Genomic DNA, 7901 nt, shown 5'->3' with positions numbered 1-7901 from the left:
TAGGTGCAGCTCAAAAGAAGATGAAGGCTACCAGAAGACATGAACAAAGGTTTCTGTCCTATAAAAGATATGAAAAACACTCTTCATCTAGTTCTGTCTTAATCTTTTAGTTTCCAGCTTTTCAGTTTAGAATTGATTAACACTGCTGCATTACTGATAATTCCTGAAACATACTTGCTGTATTAAACTTTGTTGCATAGATTGTTTCATTTCTGGTTGAAGAGATTTTTTTTAATTGTAATTAAATGTAGGTAAATAAGGGTTACTTTCTAAATGTAGTTTTCRTAAAATGATAGAATGAGCAGTACAAAATCTGTGACATTTAGGAAAATAACTTGGCTACTATTTGGTTAAAATAAATGTGTTAACTAGTAAAATATTTAGTAGATGATGCACTTTTCCCTTTAACTTCAGTAGGTTCATAATTTACTGTAACTATATCAAACTTCGTTGTCAATACAGAGAATAGCTGTCAGGGAGTTATTTTAAACAAGTGGATTTCAGTTCCCCCATCCAGCTGATACTTCTTATTGTCAACTGTAGAAAAATTTTTAGTTGAGGCTTCAAAAACTTCTGGAACTGAGCACTTTTTGGCACTGTTAAGGACTCTCTCCAGTTTGGGCAATACCTGGCCCCATTGCCTGAGGTCTCTGAGGAGAGGAGAGTAGCTGTGGCTGCCACTACAGTCAGCTGAATTCTTACGTTTGTGGTTGGGTGCAAACAGAACAGCTGTGCAACAGAGTGATCAATTTCTCAACTGATCTAACAGGGAGAACAACTTAGCTTTTCCTCCTGAAGAAAAAAAATTTTATCTTTGCTGGAGGCAWAAAAACATACAGAAAGTTTGCCTAAACCTATTGTGCTGATTTCTGTTTCCTTCTCCCACGTGTTGACAAGGAGCTTCACATTTACCATACTCAGTTTTCCAAGCCTTCAGAAAAAGCAAGATACCAGCCCTGTGGAGCTAGAATGTGTTTTTATTACCTTGGTGTATAYTTCTTAGTTTAAAAATTAATTACCATTCAAGAGTTTTTAATAGAAGATAACGATTCCTTTAAAAGCTTTTTAACAATACTTTATCTCCATACATAGGGTAAGTGGCATTAAACCTCTGAAGACCCTTTATGTGTATATTGACCCCCACACAGAAGGCAGACCAGACTGTGATACTGCTGGAGATTCAGGGATCTTCTACAGCATGTGTAAAATTGTAATGTGAGTGGAGGATGTTGASAAGTGGCAATTGCTTGAAATTAATAAACTACGCTTAAAACTTGCTTGCATCCTGTCTTCTGTTGTACTTGCACATCCTGCTGGAAAGCTGTGAAATGTATGAACAGTTTTTAAATGCACTAAAAATACATTTCTTTGAATGGGGTTTTCTGCTTAGGTATCAGAGGCATTAGAGAATGTCTGGGAAAAGTCTTCCAGGGTATGTAAAATGGAGTTTTGCTAAGTTACCTCTTCCCTGGTTTTGGAAGCCCCTTCAGCAGTAAAGATTTCATACAAATTCACTTTCATTTTCACTGTGCCTTTTTAATCTTTTATAGTGAGGTATTAACCTTTATTGAGTCAGGGGATGAAAGAATAGCACTGTATTGCAGTGAAGTTGTATATACTTACAGATTAATCTGTATAAGGGAAAAAATCGGATTAGCAGCATGGTGAAGTGGGAAGGAATGTGTGCTTTCATCTATTAACTTCTAAATTATCACATTATTAATGTAATATATTTGTGTGTGGGTACAGTAGACTACCAAATGTGTCTTCTAGACTTTCATGTCTTAATTTTTTCATCTAAATACTTAAATAACTAGAGCTTAATTTAAACTTGTGACAATGCTTTAAATGGAAAACTTTACCCTTCCTTCCCCGTTGAATTCTTCATTGTCATAATTACTTCTCATAAACGTTGATTTTTTGATGATTGTTGCCCAGATCTTTCTGTAAAATAGGTATGAGCTAATTACGTATAAAACAATTAAAAAAGAGGAATATTTACAAAGATTCAACATTTGGTTTAGRTTAATGTGAAATAATTTAAAGCTTCTTATGGACAGGTATAAACAAATGGCCCATAACTAGTAAGAGTAACTGTTGATGGTTCAGTCTCAGAAATGATCTTTTAAGTGAGACTGCAACAAAGGTGGCTTTGTGTTCTTGTGGAAAGATTTGGAGGAGTTCACTGGGATAATGGAAGTACACCCTGTTTGAAGAATGGGCCTGATTAGTCAGCTACTCTGACTAATAAGTAAAGAGAGTCTGTACAGCTTTAAAAAGAAGTTGATCACGAAGGTTGCTGAGCACAAGAAGGCAGAGAAGAAAGCACTCTTGATTTCCAGTAACATGTAAAAACCCTAATTCTGTATTACAGGAGATGGATCTTTTCACAGATGCAGTGAAACTCTGACCTGTTCTTCAGGTCTTTGAAAGCCAGTTTAAACCTGCAGCTACAATAGACCTTTCCCTTTGGAGAGGGCAGGCTGACACAGCATCTGACATAGGATCAGGCAGAAGTATGACTTTTTAGAGGATGCAGATTAATTTCTTCACTGGTGAAAGACAGGTAACCACCTTAAGTCATCTTCTGTATAAGCAGGATAAAGGSTACTTAATAGACTGGTTTGACATTCTGCGTATTCACTTTTCAGACAGTTCTTTATTACTAATTGCAAAACGTGTAAAGGAGCTCAGACATTCTACAAATCTTTCTTATGTTTAAACAAAGCTCATCCTAAAAATGTTACCCAGATGAGGTTCTCCATGTAGAACACCCTAACCTTTGGGCTGCTGATTTTCCAAGGGAAAGAGCAAGCTTTTGCTCAACTAAAGCCAAGCTGACCTCCATACTATGCTTGTGTATCTACTAGACAACCAGAAAGGCAACACAGAATTCTGTGARTAAAATGTAGTCTGGATTTAATAYMCAGACAGATTAAGCCAACTGGGTTMATCTGGTACAGRTGYCATTCTTGAAGGAAGATGCTGCATCATGGCTGAATGTGAGGACTTGTCTGCAATCAGTCTTCCTTTGCGCGATTCCTTCATACAGGATAATGACAATTTGGTCACTCTTTCTGTGAGTTCTTAAGCTAAATCTGAATTGCACAGAATGCCTATCCATTTTCTTCCCCTAGGAGGTTTAAGTAAATCCAGCAGAGCAAATTCAGGCACAGAGGACATCCAGCACTCTTGACAGGGTAGCAAGTGGGCAGGTTTCCCAACTTGACCCAAATTGCTCTGTAGCTCATTAAAGCTAATATACCAAGTACATTCCTATTTTTAAATAATTTGCAATCTGTTTATGTTTGTAAGAGTTTAAAAAAAACCCACAGCTATGCTTACATAAAAATCCCAAATAATGCCTAGATCAAAATATTTTTTTCTTGAGGTTTTTCTTCATAAAAAATAACCCAGAATGCCCCATTCCCTGTAGTAAATTACAGAGTAATTGAATAAATGCAATTGAGAGCAAAGTAGGACATCTCATAGATCTGCTCCAAAGACTGAAACCAATCCTGTGTAACTGACTTCCAACTTTGTTCTGGATTCCCACGAGAAGATGCACACCCGCTTTGTCTTCTGATGCTCCTAGGGCTGGGGGGAGCCTGAGGATTTTTTCTGTACTGTTCCTACTCTATTGACAACAGTATGTGTTTTTGATTTTCTAGTACACTGAGAACAGAACAGAGCAAGCACATAAACCAAGACATCAAAACACAAGTAACAAACTACTGGCAACATTAAGACTTCCCTCTGTCTTCCCAGTGGACCCTCAGTTGAGAAAGTGAGAGAAATTTAGCTGTGGCAGAGCAGATTCTTGTTAAGAGTATGTGCTACAATGTTATGAATTAAAAGCTATCCAAATTTTCTAACACAGCTAGATGCCAGGTAAAATAAACAAACCAAAAATCAAAAACCACAGTCTGGTTTTRGTCTAAAAACCAAAACCTAAAACATCTCATTTTGGCCTAAAAAMCATTGTTCTAGCTCCAAATCTTGTTTTTCCCATACCCACGAGCAGTCCAGTGCCCTGTGATGAGTACCCTGTGATAAGATACTGGCCAGAAGAAGAGTGTAAGCAGTGTGTTCCTGCAGTAGGAATGGTGAAAAGAAATGGAGCTGGAAAGGCACAAGAAAAACTGTAGTTTGGTTTAAGCTGATTTTAAATACAACTGCCAGTTTAAAAATTTTTAGTGGTTTCTTGGTTTAATATCCATCACAAAGGTAAAATACTATCTGCCTTTGCTGGGCACTGCTTAAGCCACTGGACTTCCACAGGATTTTATGAATTAGGGAAAGAGAGGGGCAGAGATCCCCATCCCAGTTTCTAGCTGGCTCCCAGCAGAGACAGTCAAACATATTTTCATAGCTTTCTTGATTTGCTATAGCAGATGGCACAACTRTTACAAAAATGTCCTGTAAAGGGAGATGTAATATCACAGAGATTCTTCCTGCATATTTTGAAATACAGTTTACAAAAAAACTTGCAAAAGCATCTTAAAAATAAAAAGCCTTCCAAAACCTTGCCATGTGCTCTCTGTTAGCTACAGTATATAGTTGCAAAACTTGGTATGATTTCCATCTCCACCCCATTAGTACCACCTTTCTCTATGTTTTCCAACAAGTGGAAAGGGAGAGCACATTCTCAGAGAWGTGGGGGATGCCCCATCCCTGAAAAATTCAAGGTGATGTTAGGTGGGGCAACCTGATCTAGTCAAAGATGTCCCTGATCATTGCAGGGAGGCTGAAACYCTTTAAAGGTCCCTTCYAGCCCAAACTGTTCTGTAATTCCTGCAGATCCCAGTCTATGCCCTCAYTTTGATAATCTGAGGACTGCTGCTTGGTTGAGTGTTTTAGCCRATTTTACAACCCTACAACTGTGATTTAATCTAGATCCCATTTCCTGGAATTGTTTATTGCAGCTGCATAGCAGAACAGCACAAAACCTTTGCTAAACTTAAATCACATTCACTGTCCACTTACACGCCAAGCAGGTCACACTAATGAAGGAAAATAGATTGGTTTGATACTGTTTGTCCTTGAGAAAAGGTTTTGTTCTATTACTGCAGAATAGGGAGGAGATTTCCAAGAAATTCTCTCCACTAATTTTGTGTACTTACCTGTACCTTCTTTTACAATGGTAGACCTTGATAAAAAATCATCATTCTGTACTTGTATCACAAAAACACATTTGTAAAGTCACACATTTTTAAAAGATTAGGACTRATGGAACAATGTGGTCAGAAGTCAGCTTTTGTTGTTCAGATGCTTTAAAAAAGAGTTTTAAAAGGTTCCACACTTATCACTTTAAATGTCAAAAAGAAATTGAACAACTTTTTGAACAACAATTTCTGCAGTGCTTTTAGTCAGCAAGAAATACCCCTTCAACACAACCTGGAGTAGCTTAGAAATTGTTTTGTTACCTTCTTTTAGGTATATTGCTACAAACTCCAGGGAGTTTCTGTAAGTACTTTAATTCCTTTTTTTTTTTTTTTAATCCATGCAAATCTTTTACAGATTATTTAATTAACATTCATAACAATAGGAAAAGTATTCCTTATTTCATATCTGTAAATTAGTTATACTACTTTTATCTAAAATACCAAGCAAGAAAATACATTTGCAATAGATATTTTACTGCCTGAAAAATATGAAAGTCTACACATCTAAATTAACTAAATGTTAATTAAAGAGAACACATTTCGTATCCCTCATTCTCATGAAGGTTACAAACTGGATATCATTATTTGTGTACACATTCAGGGAAAACAAGGTAAGTGGTTATTCAAAGTTCAGACTGAAATTCTCAGTCTTCATAAACATTTCCTATGGGTTAGAATACATGGTGCACAAGAAATGTTCAAAATTGAAAGTACTGATGTGGTTCTTGCAGTAYCAATAAAAGACAAGCAGGCAAAAACCTCCCTTCCTGCTGTATCCTACTTCATTAATAACTAAAACCATTATCAGAGAATACAGAGTATTTACTGAAGAAATTACATTAATAAGGGGGTTAATGAATTGTATATTTAGATGTCTAAATCATCTTCACGGTGCAACAAACTAATGTGAAAGGAGACTCAAGGCTTTTACTGGAACATGCTCTTTTACCTCCTAAATTCCCTTCTTTAATGACAAAAGACTGACATGAATTAATAAAAATCTGTTGAGGGCTCCAATTAAAAAGTACATAAACTCGTAATTACCTGTTGATATTTAATTCCAAAGTGCTAACATGTCTTCGCATGCATTGCTCTCTTCTCTTTGCCCTGGATGGGTGGCTATGTCATGAACTACTCAATTTGACTCGATATAATTATTAAAACATTATTTTACCTGCTYAAAGCAATTTTACCTTTATTTGCCTTGTTCCAGGCATAAAACATTCATTCTTTCTTGATATTTTGAGTTAGCTAAGGTAAAGAAAATTTTGTTTAATGTTTCAGAACACAGCACAAGGAGAATGAAATAAAACAGGATWCCTAATGTATTTGACCAACAAAGTTCACCTCTTATTATGCTACACTGATGTTCTGATGACCTCAAATTTAGCAAAAGATCCACAAGAGTCCTGTAAACAGAGAAAACCAGTTTGAGACATAGTGCACATGAAAACATGTCTCAGAAATTATCAATTTGGCTTTTTCCTTTCATCTTTTACTAGAAAGTTTTTAACTACTACAAGCATGTAACTCAGTTTCAGTGACCTGAACCCGGCTTTTAACAGACCTCAGGTGTTGGGTCTGCATGAACAAGATGGGGATTTTAAGTAGAGACAAAGGTTTTAGGGCTTTTTTTTYCCCCTCAAGTTTTACAACTTGCACTCCAGACCTACTCCACCTACTTATGGCTAAAATGTATTGATTTTGATATTACATGTATGTTATAGGCAATTTGTAGTGCATTTTAATGTTCACTCGCTTGCAAAGGAAATAAAAATAATATTTAAAAAAAATCTTGTGAATTGAAACATTTTTYATGATTTCTACAAGATTATATAACATGCATAACTGAAAGTATCCAAGTATGTTTGTAGATGCAGGAAACCTTTTAAGAATGACCCTAAGTTTAGAGCTTTTCATCATAAACTTTAACCCATTTGAAAAATCTTTAAGTCCCAGTTCAGATGAGAGATCTATTACATTACCTTCATGGAAGTGTTCGCATCCAGCTGGAACAAAGGAGAAGCACTTCAACACAGCAGAGTCATTATGGGGTATTTACAGTAAATTCAATCTTAGAAACACATGGCTTCATGATGCACCCTGAAAATACTGACTATATCACTTATATGCAGAGTTTTGTGGGCTCTGACAGACTTTGGATTTCTAATTGTTGGTCTCAAATGTGCTTTCAGTCAAGCAGGTGTTATATTAGCAGTAACTATAATGAATATAATGAATGAATGTTGCAGGTCTGATCTGTGTAAGCTTAGTCACCTTATTTTCTGAAACTTGGTGCAGGTGTCTTGCCACTGGTATTCGTGCGATCTGTTTGATTTTTTACCTGTGATTCTGTACAAACACAGAAGCAGATAGTAGGTGTCTATAGCTGTGCCAGGCAGGACCTGAATCCTATTGTACATTGCACCCCATTAGGAAAATGGGTACCATCCAGCAATGATWCCTTGAAAAGGAACATTCGGGAACACTGATGTAATTATCACAAGATAATTATAATAGATATAATTAATAAGTGATTTATTTCAGAAGAAATTATCCAAAGTTGCTGCTTTGTTGTATGGAGTAAATAGAAATTGTTTTAAGAGATTCTCCAGACTTTGTTGTTCTTAATACCAGACACCTATAAAAAGTGTATAAATTACTGAAGATGCTAATTAGAAACAAACATTTTGTGAACATGGAAGTTAAGAACTGTCGTGGGTTTAAAGCCTGATT

This window comes from Malurus melanocephalus, unplaced genomic scaffold (genome assembly GCF_030028575.1).
Source record: "Malurus melanocephalus ecotype Western Australia unplaced genomic scaffold, MMel_1.1 scaffold_103, whole genome shotgun sequence".
Lineage (NCBI taxonomy): Eukaryota > Metazoa > Chordata > Aves > Passeriformes > Maluridae > Malurus > Malurus melanocephalus.
This window is presented reverse-complemented; position numbering follows the sequence as displayed.